Source organism: Salvia hispanica, chromosome 2, assembly GCF_029641045.1.
Source record: "Salvia hispanica isolate PSC_SH4W2 chromosome 2, Shi_PSC_v1, whole genome shotgun sequence".
In the NCBI taxonomy this organism is placed as follows: domain Eukaryota; kingdom Viridiplantae; phylum Streptophyta; class Magnoliopsida; order Lamiales; family Lamiaceae; genus Salvia; species Salvia hispanica.
Genome location: NC_142693.1, coordinates 43,938,981 through 43,961,386, shown reverse-complemented (window position 1 = coordinate 43,961,386; position 22,406 = coordinate 43,938,981).

Here is a 22,406-nt window from a genome sequence, read left to right as displayed (position 1 = left end):
GCTGTAACACTCGGAAGCTTTTTTTTTAATCTTCACCCCATTCTTTACAAAGCATTGAGTGTTGTAACCTGCATGTGGTAAGAGGCTAAGTTTTGACTTTTAATGATTCTTAGAAACCTGGAGGAGGTGGGTATTGCAGGATACCTGGAAAAGAATCACCTATGTAAGTGAAGAAGTGTGGGCCGCTTCAACATGTGAATCACTTATGAATCCAAAGTGGTGTTCCATGGCCAGTAAAGGACACAAACGTGAGAACTGATGAGTTTATAAATAGTATTGTGTCAATATTATTGTCTCGGTATACACCAAGGAGGAATGGTTCAAGGAATCACGTCCACCAGGCCGCCGGTATGCCCGATAGTGTTGACTATGGAAAGTTCAAAGCCCCAAGCTACTATTCCAAATGCAATATTGTTTCTCGAGAATTGAGCTAAGAGTCTGCATGCACGCATACACGTCTTGTGTTGGTTTGAGCTGGCAGTGCTCTAACCAATGTGGGAGATTGTTGAAAACGTGTGATAATTAAAAGGCCTTTGGCCTTTCATGTAAGGTAACCTCCATTTGGTTTATGATGTCCCTTAACGTTAAGACCTTTGAGATGACCTCCCATATCCTATAAATAGGTGGAGTTTGGAAGAGGGAAAATACACCAACAAAAAGCATTCTCTCTTCTCTCTAGTTCTCTATATCATAGTAGCATTGCATAGCTCGATTCCCGGAACTCCATCAAGTTCGCCGGTGCCTAGCGGGTTTGAGGTGCTTCTACACGCTAGGAGGAAGTCGTTTTATCTTTGGGGACAATACGCCATTCCGTGAGCACTAGCCGGGGTGTAATTTGTCTTGCGGAAAGAGGACTTCCCTCGACTCGACTTATAGTTCGGTTTGTTTTATTATTTCCATTGTAATTTTCATTCCACTTATTGTTATTATCTTCCTTCGATTGTAATAGTTAGAGTACTGCCTGTAACGGCTTGAGAAATTTCGCCCTTTATTTCTAACAAATAGATGGCACTTATGTAATGACATAAAATTTTAGAAGATGTTATTTTGTGTGTTAAGTGAAGAGAGAAAATAATATATTTATAATAATATGAGATAGAAGTTTTTTCAAAAAAGAAAATGTGACTTATTTTATTTGACAAATCATACAGAAAAATGTGACATCTATTACGAAGGAAGCATGATTTATTGATAGGATAGGGGTGCATACATTTGGAAAAAATTTGGAGAGCAAGGTACATTGGTGGGACCAATACAGATATAATTGGGACAATTATGTATCAATCTACACTACACCATCAGTCCCAAAGTAGTTGGTATATTTTATTAGACACGAGATTGTGGAAATTAATGCATTAACGATTAAAGTGTAGAGACTAAAATTAGAGAATGATAAAGTAAGAGAGATGAAGATAAAGTAAAGTATGAGGATAATATTTTTACTAAAACGAAAATGACTCAACCATCTTAGGATAACCCAAAAAGAAATACGACTCAACTATAACTTGGAACAGAGAGAGTATTAAAAATAAGTTAGAACTGGGATCTCAATTGGATACCAATGGAAAAAATAAGTATAGAAATGATTAAATAATTAGAGAAATTTTAATTTTGTAAAAATCAAATAATATTAATAATTAAAATCTAACTTCAAAACAATGAAATCCACTATTAGTTACAATTGGAAATCCTAAGAGTGTAAAAGAAAATAAGGAAATTTAAAAAAATCTATAAATTTACTGGAACTGCTTGATATTAATGCTATAAATTTAATATGCCTCAATAGTGTAGATCATATATATTACTAGAACGCTAGACGCATGTGTACCAACAATTGACGCAAGGATGCAACTTAGTAAAATAGAAACTCTATCTTTGCAAGTTCCAAAGGTCTCATTTTGAAGAATCTATGCAGCATTCCGAGTCTAAAGTAGATTCTACCATTTCTCATGTATGTGATTGTGTAATTTATTTTGACTCCCGATATAGCCTCACACTACGACAACATATTAAGTTAGTTAGAACTACCTCAAATTCGATGAGATTATTTTTCTTGGATCTAAAATTTTTTAAAGATTAAAAGAAAAGAGACAAACCTCAAAGTTGAGTGGGTTTCAACTCCTTCTTTGACCATTTGTTTGAGATTCATTACATTTAGCATGGGTGGCTATTTTTTTCCTTTCAAAACCTAACTAATAGAAATATTGAGGGTATCAATTCTCCTCTTCATTACTCCCTGGTCCTTGAAAATCGGCATGAGTTTTAATGTATAATTGGTAATGTAATTAATGTGTTGTTTAACTATTTCAAAATTAGAAAGTTGATACTTTTTAGAAACGAACTAACAAGAAAATAGTTCATACTTTCTAGTAACCAAGGACCTTTTTTTCTTTTTTACGCGCTCCCTTGGATTTTTTTTTTTTTTTTATTTAAAGGGGATAGTATAAGTAGAAGATAGTATAATAATTGGCACCAAGTTATATAACCTGTTGCATGTGGGAACTTCTATATCAAGGTGCCAAGGCCTAGATTCGTTATCGTAATTGGAAGCAATTATTATAAACGCAATGAATGTATTTACCATACCTAGTGATGCATCAATTATTAAAATAGTAACTAGGGATGTCAATGTAGCCCGCAACCCGTGGGCCGGTCCGAATAGCCCGCCAAATTTATAGGGTTAGGGCTAAAAATTTCTAGCCCGATAAAATTACAGACCGATTAGCCCGCACCCGATTAACCAGCAACCCGTTAGGGTCAAACCCGAAAACCCAATGGACTGGCCCGAAAACCCGATAAAATTTCTATCGTTCTATTTGTTTGACTCTAATTCGACACTTAATTGATTATTTTATAATATAGATTACAAAAAAAATACTTTTATTTTTATATATTAAATATATAAACTATATGTTAAATTTTTATTAACATAATAATAGATATATAAATTAGAAACTTCAAATTCACTAAAAATATATTTAAATTTCTAAAAAATACTTTTATTTTTATATATTAAAAAAATACTTTTATTTTTATATATTAAATATATAAACTATATGTTTTATTTTACATAAATCTCAAATATTAGTATTTGATCATGTTTATGTTTGAGTGTTTAAGCATATATCTCAAATTTATCATAATTAAATATTTTACATTCTATAAATATAACTAATTTTCACCATTATTTATTGGATTTAACGCTTGTTAATTTTATCGGTAGCAACCCGATTAGCCCTCTGGGCTAGCCCGAAACCCGAGCTTTTGGGGTTAGGATTGAACTTTTATAACCCGAAAAAATCACAACCCGAGTAGCCCGCACCTGATTGACCCGCAACCCGAATAAGGTTGACCCGAAATCCAGTGGGCTGGCCCGATTGACATCCCTAATCGTAACACTATACGGCATTTCTTTATGAAGATATATATTTATGTGGTTGGCACTTGTCAGCGTATTTAGCAAAATATTAATGTATATTTTCCTGGAAAGAATACACAGAATAATTGCAAAATTTTCTTCTCCTGTAAATTATTTTTTATAAAATGTGAGAGTGGTCAAAATTGGACAATTTTTTATGTTTTATTTGCGATTTGCCCTTATAAGGGTGTCTCTGGTGGTGTCCCTCCCACTAGGACCTCCACTAGCCCTTCCCACAAAAACTGTCTGCCACGTTAGCACTAACCCTTCCCATTCCACTGCCACAACACTAGCCCTTCCCACTGCACTAGGACTTCCCACTAGCCATTCCCACAATTAAATTAATTCACAATTAAAATTAAAATTCACGGAATTAAAATTCGACACGAATACGAACGGGAAATACGAATATTTCATTAAAAAAAAACACATACATCATTCGAAAAAAAAAATTACATAGTAGATAGAAAAAAAAAACAACCACATCAACGTGCACCCTTCCGCGTCCAAACCTCTTCGATGATATCCTCCTGAAGTCGAATATGGGCATTTCTTTGCCGCATGTAGGCAAATGCGCGCAACCGCTCAACCTCTCCATGAGGTACCCCCATGTTCACATTCGCGGTGGCCACGCCGTGGCTTGGACCGACACCCGTGTCATCTTCGCTGGTCCACTGAGTCAGTTCATCCCCTTCACTTTCGACAATCATGTTGTGCAAAATGATACACGCGTACATGATGTCGCCGATGTTGGGAATATACCACTGCCGTGCCGGACCCCTCACCATCGCCCATCGACTCTGGAGCGCACCAAATGCGCGCTCAACATCCTTGCGCGCTGCCTCCTGCCGGGTCGCAAAGTAGGACTTCTTTGGCCCGATCGCATGCTTGATCGTCTTCACAAAGACGGGCCAGTTTAGGTATATCCCATCTGCCAAATAGTATCCCATGTTGTGCTGGTTGCCGTTGGCGACGAAACTGATGGCGGGACCAACGCCATTGCACTGATCGTTGAACAGGGGCAACGACTGGAGGACGTTGATGTCGTTGTTCGACCCGACCACTCCAAAATAAGCATGTCATATCCACAGCCGGTAGTCAGCTACAGCTTCAAGGATCATCGTGGGATGCTTGGCTTTGAAGCTGAAAGTGTGTATCCCCTTCCAGACGGCGGGGCAATTCCTCCACTCCCAATGCATACAATCGATGCTGCCCAACATCCCAGGGAACCCGTGCACCGACCCGTGCATATTAATCAGCCGCTGGCAGTCTTCAGGGCTCGGACACCGAAGATACTCATCCCCAAATATCGATCTAACACCCGCGCAAAACTCCAACAGACACTCGACGGCTGAAAACTCCCCAATGTGGAGGTACTCGTCGAACATGTCGGTCGGGCCTCCGTACGCCAGTTGCCTGATTGTGGCCGTACACTTCTGTATTGGCGTGTGTCCGGGTTTGCCAGCCGCATCCTCCCTGACCCTGAAAAACTCGTACCTTCTCTCTAAAGCACCAACGATATGCATAAACAGAGGACGATGCATCCTAAAACGTCGGCGGAATAAGGCCTCCCCAAAATGCGGCTGCGGAGCAAAATAGTCCTCATACAACCGAATATGTGCAGCAATGTGGTTCCGGGGTACATTCCGTCGGAGATGGATCGGCCGAGGTACCGCCGCCGCTGCTGCCTCTGCTGGAGCAATCGATCAATCGCCTCTTGCATAGCAAGATCCAATTCATCATCACTATCACCATCACTATCACTAGCGCCTCCACCACTACTACCCGCACGACTACTCACCATTATAGATAATTGAAAAAAGAGGTTAGAGAGAGAAACTTGTCAACACAAGTAGTGTGAATGAAATGAAGTTGAGGGAACCCTATTTATAGAGTTTATTAAAAAAAAATTTAAAAATCTCGGACCTTCGCCACAGTGGCGGACGTCCGGTCGGACGTCGATGCGAGGGGCGAGGCCATCCGACGGGCACTCGGGACGGGCGTGGGCGCCCTTCCCACCCACTACGGAGGACGTCCAGTCGAACGTCAGCGAGGGGCGACCGGGACGTCCGCCATTGGAGACACCCTAATAATATTGGTAATAGATTTATGTGGTTAATATGTCTCTTTCCTCGCCTAATTTGCTGGTGCAACAAATGATTATCATCTACGACTATCAAGGGAACATTAATGAGACAACGTAAATAAAGTTAATATTCTGAATCTTAATTAGTTATTGATAATTAATTAGCTAACTTAATTGTTGTTGGCAATTGAACTAAAAAAAGTAATTTATAACTTTCCCACATCGGTGTCAAGAGAAAACTGAAACTAGTATATAAGTCTCATGGACCCCTCCTCCTACTACCAATTGGTTTTAGGATGGAACCAATGGATTTCTATCATTAATTATATCTAACCTATACTTAATTAATATATTCGACCCTATAGTAGTGATAAATGCAAACTCTATATATTGTACAAACTAAATAGACTAGTTCGATGTGTAATGAAGACCGTTATAACAATGAATCATCGCATAATAATTGAGTGCATATCATCAAGACCATACGTGCGGACTCGAGTGTGGCTGAAATTAATGCATATATTTCAATAAATACAATAAAAGAGTAAAGTAGCATATTAAAAACACCTATATGAGAGTGAATAATCCTCTCTCTTATGAGGCCTTTCAAGAAGGCGAATGGCTCATTTTTAATATGGTATCAAAGCGCAAATATAATGCGCCTGATCGCCTCCTTCTCTTCCGCCATATCTTCTTTTCTTCATCTTATAGTAGTTCAGATTTTTATGTGATTTTGGTGACATTTCTGAGTTGTTACCGGAGTTTGCCGCTCTACTCACCGGCACTTCCACTAACGTAAAAGTTGATCTCCGATTAGTTTTTTTCTATTTAGTATCTCTGAATTTTCAATTTTGATGTTCTCACCGATTAAAATCGGTTCTCTTTTTTTGTATGTTTCTCAATCTCTCAAACTTGTTGATTTCTCTGTCTGAATCAGTTCTCATTAACTATTTCGGTTGAATCTCTAAATCCTAAATCTAAAATCTCTAATTATGTGAATATCTAAAGTTTCCATATTAGAAATGAAGCACTAATTTCCTTATAAAGTCTCATAAGGAGAGGGTTGAACCCCAAGTCAATGATGGATTTCTCGAAATCTCTAATATCATCAATGATGGATCTCTTTATCTTTATCTCTTATCTACCTCACGAGCAGAATAACAATGTTAATTCTGGCGCATATCAATGATGGTTCTCTTATCTCTTGTCTTGTCTATCCCATGTGTGGAAGTCTGATTGTCATTTGAGTCCACACTTGTGGGGGTTCTATTATCTCTTGTCTTGACCTAGTGATTAATCTTATCTCATCTTTAAGGAGATGAGTCACATATTTATAATATCACATAACACATATAATTACTAGATTAGTAGGGAAGATAGATAAGTTAAAGCATGATAATAACACACATTTTAGGTCAAGATAACTACTCCTATGTCTCATAAGCTATATTTCTTTTTTCGTCTGTCTCATAAAAATAGTCTATATTTATTCATGGACTCCACAATCCACTGTACAATTTTAGTCACTTTTTCAACTCTCTTATTTTATTAATTACACAATAAAACTCATACTCCGTATTAAATTAAATGGCATCTTCCTATAGAACAAAGAGAGTACAAGATAGAGTTATCTACTCCACCAAACTATCACTATATTCAAAGTAAAAGCCAGCTGCAGTATTCTAGCTGAGAAGAACAATTTCCTACAAAAAAGGGTGACAGATCGATGTAGACTTAGGTGAACGTATTATTCCCACAGCTAGGGAGATAATATAAGCATACTTAGTTATAGCCAGTATCTCAAGAAAAGCAAGCATACTAGAGTTCCCACATGTGCACCAACTTTATATATACATCAAGGAATAAGGATCATCAACTGTGGTCATTATAAATTTCCACACCAATTTGGTAGTAGTCCTTCCGTACGAAAAATATTTTCTACATTTCACTCAGCATATATTTTAAGAAATGTAAAAAGTGAGTGAAAAAATTAGTGGAATGTGGATTCCAAATTTATAGTATTAGTTTTAAATCAGAACACAGTATTTCAGGTTAGCCGGAAATGAGCTCCATTTATTAAGAAAAGGAGAAAAGCAAAGTGGATAACATTTGGCGGATGGACAGAAATGATAGAAGTGGACAATATTTAACAAACAGATGTAATAATATTTATCTTTAGAGTTCTGTCCATTTATTTTTTTGAGATTTGACTTATATACATATCGAAATAAAATTGAATTAGATTTATAAAATGACGTATTTATTTTATTTCAAAATTTCTACAGAGAGCACAAATATAGGAAAATAAAGTAAACAAATAAGTAAAAATAAAATAAATAATTGAAAAGCGAGTAAAACTGTAAAGATAAATAAAGTTTAAGTGTGATGGTTTCAGAAATAAAGCAAATGATTGAATTAGTACAATCTAAATTAAAAAAATACGACTCAATTACAATAAGAGTGAGTAATATGTATATTTATTTCTAATATAAATACTATATTTAATTTTTTTTAAAAAGGGAACATCTTTTTTAGTATATCAACTATCCTAAATGAGCAAATTTATTCCCTAACATTTCATAATATCTTTTGAGGTCCATCAACTATAAGTTAATATTCAATTCTACTACTTTTTGGTTATTTCCAATATTTTCATGACCAAAGTACCTTAAGGCCATGAAGGGCAATTCAAACTATTTACTCTCTCATTTTCATTAAAGTATGTAATTTATATTTCTTTCTTTATTCATCCACTTTCTTCTTTCTTCTAATTTATTGGGATTAAGTTTAATAGTTTCTTATACTATTATTATTAATATATACCATACCTAATTTGAATATTTTGATATTACTTTCTAGTGCTAGTTAATACTTTTATATGGATACATTCTCAAGTATTTAGATAAAATTAAGATAAACATTTTATTTTAATGAATCTCATAATTTTATTAAACTGAAAATTTAAATTAATCATAATATATAATATATACTACATTGAAATAAAAATTAATAAAGTACCAGAAAAAATATGATTCACGAATAGTCAAGGGAATAAATATGAGAACTATGAAAACTACAGTTTTCATGATATTGTTGTAAATGGCCTAATGAATATTAAGACGCGACTTTGTGATATTAAACAATTGATAAAAACTATTTATTTTTTATTTATTTAAAAAATCATAGATTTAAATTAATCATATATTTAACTAAGAATTCCATTGTCTTTTTTATTAAATTGATTATTGATAATTTCAACTAATTTTTTTAGACTATAATTACTACACAAGAGTAGAAAAAATAAAACTTAGCTCTTTGAATTATTTAAGGTTTTGTGCATGTTAATGAATTTTAATTTATTTTTAATTGTTAATTTTGTATCGCACTTAAAAATAACATATTCTTTTATGTATAGCTTTAAGATTGAAAATTTAATATTCCATCTAATAAATTGTTTTTTTTTTTTTGCTAGAACCGATACATGAATCTCATGTATGTTTTTTGTGTGACAAATGTGATGAACCTTTGATATGATGTGCTACACAGGTGATACTCCTAGGCGTTCTGCGAGGAGTATCACCTGTGTAGAGGAGTATCACCTGTGTAGCACATCATATCAAAGGTTCATCACATTTGTCACACAAAAGACATACACAAGATTCATGTATCGGTTCTAGCACAAAAAAAAAAAAAAAAAAAAAAAAAAAAAAAAAAAACAATTTATTAGATGGAATATTAATTTTTCAATTTTAAAGCTATACATAAAAGAATATGTTATTTTTAAGTGCAATACAAGTATAATGTTAACATATATTTATATCTAAGTTATTTCATTATTAATATTAAATATAGTACAATGATTTAAAATTTTAAAATATTACAAATAAGTAAAACTAAAGGTAAATAATTAATAGTAATAGAATGCTGATATCATTTAGATATTTTTATTTTGAAATTAAAATTAGAGTGAACATCTTTTTTGGTACATTAACTATACCAAATTATATACTTTAATGAAAATGAGAGGGTAAATATATTAAAGAGGGAACATCTTTTTTAGTACATCAACTATCCTAAATGAGCAAATTTAGTCCGCAACATTTCATAATATCTTTTGTGGTCCATCAACTATAAGTTAATATCAATTCAACTACTTTTTGGCTATTTCAAATATTTTCATGACCAAAGTACCCTTAAGACCTTGAGGGCAATCAACTATAAGTTAATATTTTCATTTTTATTTCAATGTAGTATATATTACTCCCTCCGTTCCATAGTAATGGAGGCAAAACTTTTCGGCACGGAGATTAAGAAAAATTTTGTTAGGTGAGTTAAATAAATAGAGAATAAAGTGAAAAATGAAAAAAGGTAGAGAGATGAAGAGAGAAAAAAGTAAGAGAGAGTAAAGTATGTGTGGAAAAATGTGTTGACTTTTACTAAAAAGGGAAATGACTCTATTACTATGGAACAGACGGAAATGGAAAAACACCCCTATTACTATGGAACGGAGGGAGTATATTATGATTAACTTAAATTTTCAGTTTAATAAAATTATGAGATTCATTAAAATAAAATGTTTATCTTAATTTTATCTAAACACTTGAGAATGTAACCATATAAAAGTATTAACTAGCATTAGAAAGTAATATCAAAATATTCAAATAAGGTATGGTATATATTAATAATAAATAGTATAAGAAACTATTAAACTTAATCCCAATAAATTAGAAGAAAGTGGATGAATAAAGAAAGAAAAATAAATTACATACTTTAATGAACATGAGAGAGTAAATAGATTGAATTGCCATTCATGGCCTTAGAGGTACTTTGGTCATGGAAATATTTGAAATAGCAAAAAAGTAGTACAATTGATATTAACTTATAGTTGATGGACCTCAAAAGATATTATGAAATGTTACGAACTAAATTTGCTCATTTAGGATAGTTGATGTACTAAAAAAGATGTTCCCTCTTAATTATAACATCTATTTCTATTTTTTCTGCGGAGATTATTTGATTTTAATGTATAATAGTTATATGGAAAACTAAAAATACTTTATTAAATCACTAAATGTTGATTTTTTTTTAAATTGAAATTATGACAATATAAGTCTTGACAGAATGACACCAGACTTTGTCCAGAGCCTTTGTCCTAGCGGCAAGGAGCTTAGACATTATTGTATGAGGTGTCAAGTTCGAGCTCTCTTGACATAAGTTATAATTTCCTCTTTCATGTATGAGTTTATTTATATATATTAAAAAAAAAAAAAAAGAATGACACCAGACTTTATTATTTACAATTGGATGACAGCTCAAATTGCTTTATATAATTTGGTTTTATATCTTATCTTGTTCCATGATGGTAATTATGATGAAAATGGACAAGCACCAATATATGGCCTATATTCTTACAGTAGTACAGTATTAGTTATTTATTCCTCTCATCCCAACTCTTTCCACCTTAATGAAAATCTGTTACCATCACTTTTGTACTTTCTGATTCGATTGTTTCATGCTTGTGACCCAATCACCACTAAAAAAAATAGCCTATTACTACTTCTAATTTATTACATTTCAAAATGGTGTTGCAAAATAAATGTCATAATGAGTTCTCACTTAAAAAACACATATACCAAACACATTTTTTAAGATAAAAACAACATTATCTATTTTTCCTTTTTCTTACTTTAATCTCTATTCACTTAACTTACAAAACAACACTGCATAAATCTCATGCCGGATAAGAAATATCTACTTTAAATTCATATCCTTATTGGTGTAATTTATGGTAGTAACTTGAAAATTTAAAATTTTAATGTTTCAGGTTGGGTCTTCATCACATATAAATATGATGTCCTTTCTCGGCATTAATTTTATTAGTAGTATACTTATTTGATTGTAATATATTAAAAAATTTTCTCGTGAATTATTGATGTAGTTTACGCTAATGATGCCGGAAACGTCGAATTTGTCCGAATGACTTGAAATTCCCACGTAGACTTGAAACTTGAAATTCGCACGGTGCAAATTTCAAGTCATTCCGACACAATCGCAGTTTTCGGCATCGTCGCTATCGTCTGCTACATAGAAGGTACAAATAATGTACTGTTGCATAGAAGGAAGATCACTCCATACAATACTAAGGTTAGAAAATAGAAGCTCATATGAATACGTTCATAATTCATCAGCCAATAAAAGTCCCACCCTGAAACATTAAAATTTTAAATTTTCAAGTTACTACTGTAAATTACAACAACGTATATATACAGGCATTAGAAGAAAAATAAATTATCTGTGTAAAACAAGATATACTGATTAATAAATATATATATAGGATATTAAACCTACAATAATTGAAATCGTCTACAAATGACAGTGTTCATAGACCCAACCATAAGGGGAAAAAGGTTTCAGACTCATTACATACTTAGACCCTACAATAATAATTGAAATCACCTACAAATGATAGTGTTCATATATAGTCCCAACCATAAGGAAAAAGGGTTTCCAATCATTAAACGTACTAGCTACCACGTCACTTATCAATACCTGCATCAAATATCCAAAGAAAGAAAAAAGTGTGTTCAGAATATCCCCTAATTTTTTTTTTAAAAAAAAAGTTGAGAATATTTTAGTATATATATATCTATATATTACCCAACAGGATTTATGCAATCTGAGAAGATCCAATCTCAGTTTCTTGATTTTGAAAAAAAAAGAAAACGATTAAACATAACATCTATTTAGTACAATAATAAGCAATAGTGCAAAAACATAAATGCAAGTGTAGTGTATTAATTCCGATTTTAGATACATTTTTTATAACCTTTGCTATGAGGTTGGCATTTTCCTGCTCGAGGCTAGCCATCTGTGAGAAACACAATTGAAAACAAAATTAATAATCACTTTGAGTCTTATAGTAAATCTTTTAACGTTTAAATTTTTGATATTTACCCTTTTCTACAATGACTCAATTTCAGCAAGCATCAATTCATTCTGTACTCAACATTGGAAAAGAGTCGATATAATTATCAACTATCAAAGAAAAAGGAGTACTACTAAATGCTAGTAATAAATTGGATCATACTACATTTATTTAACTAAGACAACATTTTTAACTAAATGCTAGTACTTTTTAGAGTTGTCGGAATTTCAATTAATTTGCATGTAGACTTGAAACTTGAAATTCGCACGGTGCAAATTTCAAATCATTCCGACACAATCGCATTTTTTCGGCATCATCGCTATCGTCTGCTGCACAGAAGCTACAAATAATGTACTGTTGCATAGAAGGACGATCACGCCATACAATACTAAGGTTAGAAAATAGGAGCTTATATGATTATGTTCATAATTCATCAGCCAGTAAAAATCTTACCTTGAAATATTAAAATTTTAAATTTTCAAATTACTACCGTAAATTACAACAACATATATATACTGCCATTAGAAGACCAATAAATCTGAACGATATCAATTATCAATGTAAACAAGATATATTGATTAATAAATATATATAAGATATTAAACCTACACTAATTGAAATCCCCTACAAATGATAGTGTTCATAGACCCAACCATAAGGGGAAAAGGGTTTCGAACTCATTACATACTTAGACCCTACAATAATAATTGAAATCACCTACAAATGATAGTGTTCATATATAGATCCAACCATAAGGGTAAAGGATTGCCAATCATTAAACAGTACTAGCTACTTAGACCAAACTACAACACACTAGGAATTTCACCACGTCTCATCAATACTTGCATCAAATATCCAAAGAAAGAAAAAAATGTGTTTAGAAAATCCCCTAATTTTCACAAAAAAAAGTTGAGAATATTTTAGTACATATATATCTATATATTACCCAAAGGATTTATGCAATCTGAGAAGATCCACTCTCAGTTTCTTGATTTTGAAAAAAAAAGAAAAACGATAAATCATGACATCTATTTATTACAATAATAAGCAATAGTGCAAAAAAACAAATGCACGTGTAGTGTATTAGTTCCGATTTTAGGTACATTTTTTATAACTTTTGCTATGAGGTTTGCTACGAGGATGGCATTTTCCTGCTCGGGGCTAGCCATCTGTGAGAAACACAATTGAAAACAAAAGTAATAATCACTTTGAGTCTCATAGTTAATCTTTTAACGTTTAAATTTGTAAAATTTACCGTTTTCTACACTGACACAATTTCAGCAAGCATCAATTCATTCTGTACTCAACATTGGAAAAAAGTCAATATAATTATCAACTATCAAAGAAAAAGGAGTACTACTAAATGCTAGTAACAAATTGGATTATACTATATTTATTTAACTAAGACAACATTTTTAACTAAATGCTACTCCTTCCGTCCCGTTTAAGATGACACGTTTTCCTTTTTAGTTTGTCCCAACTAAGATGACACATTTCCTTTTTTGGAAACTTTCTCTCTCCAATTAATACACTCAACCACTTTTTCTCACTCCTATTAAAATATCCATCTTTCTTTATCTCTCTACTTTAATACTTACACCCACATTTTTTCTCTCCAATTAAACACTTTAACCAATAACTCCTAAAATCCCATGCCGACTAAGCAATGTATCATCTTAGCCGGGACGGAGGGAGTAGTACTTTTAAGAGTTGTCAGAATTTCAAGTAATTTGCACGTAGACTTGAAACTCGAAATTCGTCCGGTGTAAATTTGAAGTCATTCTGACAAAATCGCAGTTTTCGGCATCATCGCTATCGTCTGCTGCATAGAAGGTACAAATAATGTATTGCTGAATAGAAGGAAGATCACGCCATACAATACTAAGGTTAGAAAATAGGAGCTCATATGATTACGTTCATAATTCATCAGCCAGTGAAAGTCTTACCATGAAACATTAAAATTTTAAATTTTCAAATTACTACCGTAAATTACAACAACATATATATAATGCCATTAGAAGACCTGAACGATATTAATTATCAGGGTAAAACAAGATATAAAACCTTAAGTATAACGCTGAGAAGAAGGTAAGAAAAGAACTATTCTTTTATTTATAACTATACTCTTTATTCTAAAAATAAATATTTTTTGATCCAAGGTCTACCTTTTTCTCTATTTAACCTCCATTTTCTCTAACGAATTTCTTCAAATGGATTAATCCAACAATTAAATTCAGCGACCCATAAATTGATCAATGTCTTTTATTTCGTTACGCATTATACGTAACTAGCTCCACATTTTGATTGTTTTTTAAATTAATGTTCTAAATTATGGTAAAACGTAGGAGTATATTTTTTATGTATAATTACGCTCTTTATTCTAAAGAGGGAACATATTCTTTTTAGTACATCAACTATTCCATATGAACAAATTTGGTCCGTAACAATTTTTAATATCTTTTGAGATTCATTAACTATAATTTAATATCCATTAAACTAATTTTTGGCTATTTCCAATATTTTTATGACCAAAGTATTCTTAAGGCCATGAAGGACAATTCAATCTATTTATCCTCTTATTTTTATTTAAATATGTTTTTTTCTTTATTCATCCACTTTCTTCTTTCTTCTAATTTATTTGGGATTTAGTTCAATACTTTCTTATGCTATTATTATTAATATATACCATACCTTATTTGAATATTATGATATTACTTTCTAGTGCTAGTTAATACTTTTATATGGTTACATTCTCAATTATTTAGATAAAATTAAGATAATTATTTTATTCTAATGAATCTCGTAATTTTATTAAATTGAGAATTTAAGTTAATCATAATATATAATATATACTACATTGAAATAAAAATTAATAAAGTAGAAAAAATATGATTCACGAATAGTCAAGAGAATAGATATGAGAACTATGAACAGTTTTCATGATGTTGTTGTAAATGACTTAATGATAATATTAAGATACGACATTGTTATATTAGACAATTGATAGCGACTAGTATTAATTTTCTATTTAATTAAACAATCATATATTTAAATTAATCATAAATTCAACTAAGAATGTAATTGTCGTTTTTATTAAATTGATTATTGATAATTTCAACTAATTTTTTTAGACTACAATTACTACATAAGAGTAGATAAAATAAAACTTTAACTCTTTGAATTATTTAAGATTTTGTGTATGTTAATGAATTTTAATTTATTTTTAATTTTCAATTTTGTATTGCACTTAAAAGTAACATATTCTTCTATAGTTATATGTATAGCTTTAAGATTGAAAAATTAATGTTCCATCTAATAAATTGAACTACTTTAATATACAGATATGGTATATGTGACGCCCCGGAAATTTCGATCCTTTCTTTCGAGATAAATCGGATTTATTAGCTTAATTAATTTCTCTTAGAAGTTGTGTAATCGTACCTTCCTCGTTGTATTCGACTTTGGAGTAATTTAAGTATGTTTCGTGGAAGGAATAAAGTGCAAGGAAATTTTGTGTCAAGGATAAAAGTAAAGCTATGCTTTTATTAGATAAATAATTGAGGAACAAATTACACAAGAATGTTGGAGATACATCTAGCACATGTTACATATGTGAGGGTGACACACACACACCTTCTCTACACCATTATCCTACACTAGTGAGCAAGTTGGAAGCTAGCTATTTTGGTGATGGAGCCAAAGGATCTCTAGAGGAGCATCTTCTTTCTTTCCCCCTCAATCTCCTTCTCGATTTTCAGCCCATAAGGCTCCAAGTTACAGCCTTGTACCTGCAATATTAACACCAAAGAGGGTATTAGAAGATGACTCACAAGTAAAGAGAGAGGGAAGCACAAGCTAAATAAAGAGATGGAGCATTTAGTGATAATGTAGCTAAGTAAGCTACAAAGTATAGCATGAGGTGAGAAAATCTTGATCACCATCTCCTCTAACATCAAAAGGGAGTCGAGACAAAGAGGCATTGGAGAGCGAGCTCCTACACAAGCCCAAAAATAGAGGATGAGACAAACTCTCATCTCCCCGTCGATCGAGGCCGAGAAATCAGCCAAGGGAATCAGCCACAATCACCAAAACGGCAAGAATCTCACAATCATCAAGCTCGAAAGTAAGAGAGCTAACAAGCCCAAAATAGGAGTCTTTGACTCCAAGTCTCAAGCCTAGCTTTCAATAGCTTAGCACCATATAAGCAACCTCTCCTCACCTCCTCCACCACCACATTCCATCACCACAAATTCTGCAACACCAAACGCGAAGAGCAGCGAGGGAGGAGGGAGAGGGCAGCGAGTGGTGACGGCAAGGACAGCCACCACCGATACAAGTTCAACAAGTGAGGTAAACAACCTCAACACCCATCTCCATCGCATCATGTAGAACAACGAATAGCTAGAAACAAGAACTTAGATTTTTCATAGGATCCTCACAGCAAGGATAAAACAATAGCAATCATGTAACACTAAGTTGAAGCTCAAGAGCTTAGAGCTATGCAAATTAGAGATAGCCGCATGATACCCCCTCCCTAAGATTTCAGTGGCATGGTATCATAAGCAAGAACTTAGCAAGGTTTCACTTTGAGCAATATATCACCATAAGCCACACAAGACTCCAATAGAGAATTTCCTTTCCAAGAATAAGCTACTGCCATAACTCGAGAAAAAAAGAGTAAGGGGTAGGGGGAGGAGACTTAGCTTAAGCGGAAGGGCTGCCGGGCGACGGCGAGTGTCGACGGAGCCGAAGAACTTCCGCAGAGAAGCTGCGGATCACGACGGCAGCAGAGGCGAGGCTGCCGGGCGACGGAAGAGCGTCGACGGAGTCCGAAAACCTCCGCGGAGCAGCTGCAGGTCGCGGCTGAGGGAGGGAGAAGGAGGCGATGCCTCCTCTCTGCCGCTAGGTTCGCCGAGGACACCGGCGCTGGACGAAGAGCGCTCGTCGGAGAACGCCGAGGCGAATTCACCGGCGACGCAGAGGAGGCGCCGACACAGAGCAGCACCCAGCGAGGCGGCGAGTTACGGAGGCACGGAGTTGAGGCGACGCCTCCTCTCCACTGCTGACGTCGCCGAGAGGGAAGAGAACTCGCCGGAGGGCGTTCGCTGGAGAAGGAGAACTCGATGGAGGAAGGAGTACGCGCCGACGGGACTCTGAAATCCCGTCGAGCTAGAGGCGATTTCGCCGAAGGAAAGGAGACGAGGTGCGAATTCGAGAGAGGAGGCGGAGCCGGTGTAGTTCCGGCGACGCAGAGAGGCGGTGAATCGCCGGAGAGACGACGATTTCGCCGGAGAATGGAGTAGGAGGCGCAGCCTCTGGTTCTTTGAATTAGGGATTTTGGAGAAATGAAGTGAAATTGGAATTGTGAAGAAGAGAGAGAGAGATGTGTCGATGGGAGAGGGAGTATAGCATTGGGCTGATTTTAATTAAGAATTGGGCCAAGGAATTTATGTTGATTTGGGCCTTAGTAAATAAAAGGAGAAAGGTGGGCCACTGTCTGTTTAATTGTTGGGCTAGAAATATTAAAAGAAAGAGGAGCTTGGACCAATTTTAAGTGGCAGCTGGGCCGAGATTAAATAGTGGGCCGATAATTATTATTCAGGTGGAATTAAATTAAGGACTGGAGTTGGAGCTCAATTAATTAATTCCCGAATAATTGCTATGTTCCCGAAAGTGGAAAATATCGAGTTGGACCCCGAAAGTTGATAAGTTAATTTTCGAATAATTTTATTTAGATTCCGGGAAAATAAAGTAGTAAAGTGGGAGACGCGAAAGCCGACCGGCGTCGCCCCGCGACGCCATGGGCGGCCTTAAGAAAAATCCGAAGAAAAGGATTTAAGAAGAGACTTTCCAAGAATTTCCTATTCTTGTTAATAAGTGCCCGAATATTTGAGTTAGAGAAAACAGAATTTCTCCAAGTTAATAAAGAGAATAAATACACTCTGCAGAGTAGTAAAGCCGAGGTAGGATTGAGAAGAATCCTATAGACCGAGACTGAGATGTAGGTGCTATCCAATAGGATGCATGCATTCTTTCTAGAGAGAAATAATTCAAGTATTAATTAGCGTGCTACGCTATTTATTTTCAAGGGATAAATTGCTCAAGGGCGAGTGAAGCCAAAGCGAGTAATTGAGTTGAGACATAAGCATATCAGGTGGGCTTTCTTTTAATATCCAGCACTATAGTGTGGATATAAAGCAAACACTTTTGAAGTTATGAAAAATCATTTTCTCAAAATGAAGCAGTGATTATTTTAAAGTTGTTGTCATGCCATAAAATGTTTGTTTTGAGGCCTATCTGTTGGGGTTGTAGCCCGTGGGTTTTGGCGATGCCAGCCTGAGTTTAAAGAATTCGGTTCCCAATAGGACCGCAAATCCTGTTCGGAATAATGTGCACGAGAGCCGTGAGCCATCAACTGTTGGCCGGCTATGTGTCCGCTGAAGGTGGCCACCTTCACGGTACACGTTTATCAGATAAGGCGAGGATCCAAAAGAACTTAGACTGCAGTCGGACTTTTAAGATCACAGAGAATTTAGTATGCTCGGGCCTTTTAAGAAAAACCCCCGTGCGATACTGTGGATGGATGACAACTATATATTGTATGTTTTGTTTTCGGCATGTGTCCACTGAGTACTCCTGTACTCAGCCCTGCATGTATTTATAAATGTGCAGGTTGAACGTCAAGAGGAGGGAGAAATGACCGGAGTCGATGCTACTAAATAATTAAGTGGATCTCTTCACGATTCGTGTCTTCATACACGAAGTCGTCTAGTATGGACTTATTCCGCTGCTCTTTTGTGAAGTGAGACATCTTAGAATCTCACCTTCGAACTCTGATTTATGGATGTAATATTCATTCTAGTTCTAAGACCATGAAATGGTACATTTAGCTTCTATTCTATGAAGTGTTCGATTTGGCCTTCGAGTATATTCACAAGTTCTTTCCCCTTTCTTTCCCCGCTTCTTTAATCCCCCATTAGTCGCGATTTACCCGCTTTCGCTATCCTTAGCAAAATGCGGTCGTGACAGTATAAGTATAATGTTTATATATATTTATACCTAAGTTATTTCACTATTAATATTAAATATAGTACAATAATTTAAAATATTATAAATAAGTAAAACTAAACATAAATAATTTATTAAAAAAAATTATTTTAAAATTAAAATTAGAGGAAACATCTTTTTTGGTACATCAATTATTCCAAATTACATACTTTAATGAAAATGAGAGGGCAAATAGATTGAATTGCCTTTCATGGCCTTAAGGGTACTTTGGTCATTAAAATATTGGAAATAGCCAAAAAGTAGTTGAATTGATATTAAGTTATAGTTGATGGACCTCAAAAGATATTATGAAATGTTACAGACCAAATTTGCTCATCTGGGATAGTTGATGTACTAAAAAAGATAGATGTTCTCTCTTTAAAAATACTATTTGATCAGGTTATGCAAGTCCGAAGTTGAGAAATCTTCAACTATTAAAAAATGTAAAGGCTGTTTTTGGTAACATGGAATAGGAGGTGTGGAATTGGAGCCTTCAATTTCAAATCTAAAAGTATTTGGTACCACAAAAATATTAGATTTTGGAATTGAATTGCAATTCCAAATCATTCAATTCCACAATTTTGAATTCCATATCAAAAGTTGAAAATTGGGAATCCAAATAGTCATAAAATTAGATAGCTTCACTATATATCCACAACACACACTTCACACACTACATGCACTACACACATAGACTACACGCATTTCAAACATCTGATTTTTTGACTTTTTTTTTCAATCCAAATTGAACCGAATTGAAAAACTGAAAAGCTAGTGATGTTGGAACATATATACCAAAAAACATTTTTCGAGTTTATTATGAATTTGATAAATAGCTTGAATATTGTAAACTCTCCTTATTTAATGAGAATAATAAATGTTTTCTTCATGTTGTGTATTTTACTTTAATGGGTATTGACCGTCTTGAATTATATATTTAATTATATGATTAAAACGTCAGAAAGTAAAATCAATCTAAGTCTTCTACATTGAAGGTTGGGTCGTGGAACAGGTCATCATAGTAGGTGGCCCAGCCGAAACCTTGTAGAAGTAAAACTTTTTCACAACCTAGTTAGGCTTTGGATACCTATCACGAAAGGTTGCAGTGTCTATCCGAAAGTCGTCTTTACCTTGAGAATGACTAGTGACACTAGTGTGGTATAACATTGAATGGATCTAAAGTTTATACACGTCTTTATTTGTTATCTACTGAAAGACGATGTCATGGAGATTTAATATTTCTTAATCCTTGTGATAATATAGGACACACGTTATTTAATCATAGGTTGTTTTGACTTATCAGCAGGTGCGGGTTTTTCGCAACCCAATATTCCTGATATCTTGGGTAGTAGTAATTAATAACTAGTATGGTGTCAGTTTTATTATTACATTGAATCGTGTGCCTGCGTGGTTTGACTATAACCCCAAGAGGTGTTCGAGAGAAGTTCTATTATTCGGAAACCCGACCGGTTTGGATTTAATCCAAGAATAATTAGAAAAGTAAAGTATATTATTTTAATATACATCTTGTACTAGACAAACTCTTGGAAATAAAAAGGTATTAATTAATTTAAAGTTCATAGCACACTACAAATTAATTAATGGATATAGAAAGTCTTTGACACGGGAAATAATATACTAAAGAGGTTAACCCGGGTTGCTTGTAATCACGGATTGGATGGGCGGTCAGTATTTCACCGATAGTGGCACAAGAAATATTCCATTGGTCTTATATTAAATTATGGGTTATAATTTAATTAGTAAAGAAGGTCCAATTGGGGAGGCCCAATCCAAGCCCCATAGATCCCTAACCTGGCCCATCATAAACTCCATAAATAAGGATGAAGGGAGAGGAGACAAATACACCATTTACAAGAAGTGAAACCCTAGTCTACACAATTGAATTTTCGGCCCGCTCTCTCTCATAGGGAATTCGAAAATTCCACTTTGTGTGCAATTGGTTTTTCTTGCCTTCTCCTTGAAGATACTTATAATTTCTAAGAGATTCCTCCCACAAGGAATATAGATCTATAGAGTTGGGTCATAGGTTTGAAGATCCTTGGTCTTGCAATCACAATCATGCTTGAAGATCTACACATGGAGAAGTAGCAAGCCACTTCGATTCTTTGGAGAATTAAACTTGTAAGTATTCAACATCATAATTTTAAATTATGTGATTAATTGCGCAATAATATGTCTGTACATGTTCAAGCATGAAATTGAATCGATCCACATAATCTCCTAAATAGATTTTTTGTGGATTTATTTAATTTACAATTTCCGCTGCACCAATCTCCAACAATTGGTATCAGAGCCATGCTTTTAGGCTCTGATTATATGGATTTAATCTTGTTTTTTTCTAAATCACATGGATCCGGAAGAATATTTTAGATCTATAAGTGAATATTCTAGATCGACCAAAGAACATTCTAGATCTCTGCATTTTATTCAAGGTTGGTGAAGAATGTCTTGATCCACAAAAGAATATTCCAAGATCTATAGAGTATATTCTAGATCTATATTATATCGTTGCAAAGTAGAATACTCTAGATCTATAAGAATATTCTTGATTAAGAATATTGTATATCTATGATAGTTTATTCTAGATCTATGTTGTTGTGTTCTACATATGAGTTTTACTTGTGTAGATCTACATGTTTGGAAAATGTGATGCATGATTGTTTTCATGCTTGCAATATTGCGTGATTGTTGAATCTTGTTGTTCTTCGTTTTATTGTAAACCCACGGGGGTTGACCGTGGTATATTAGGGTTTATTTTTCCTTGTACTTTTCTTTTGTAAACAAATGTAATAGTTAGAATACAAAGAAATGTAATACAATAGAGCAAACAAGACGAAGAACGAATCCGGCGAGAGAGACCTAGGCAGCGGCTGAAACCCTAGCGGGATCGGCCACACGCGGATCTGGTC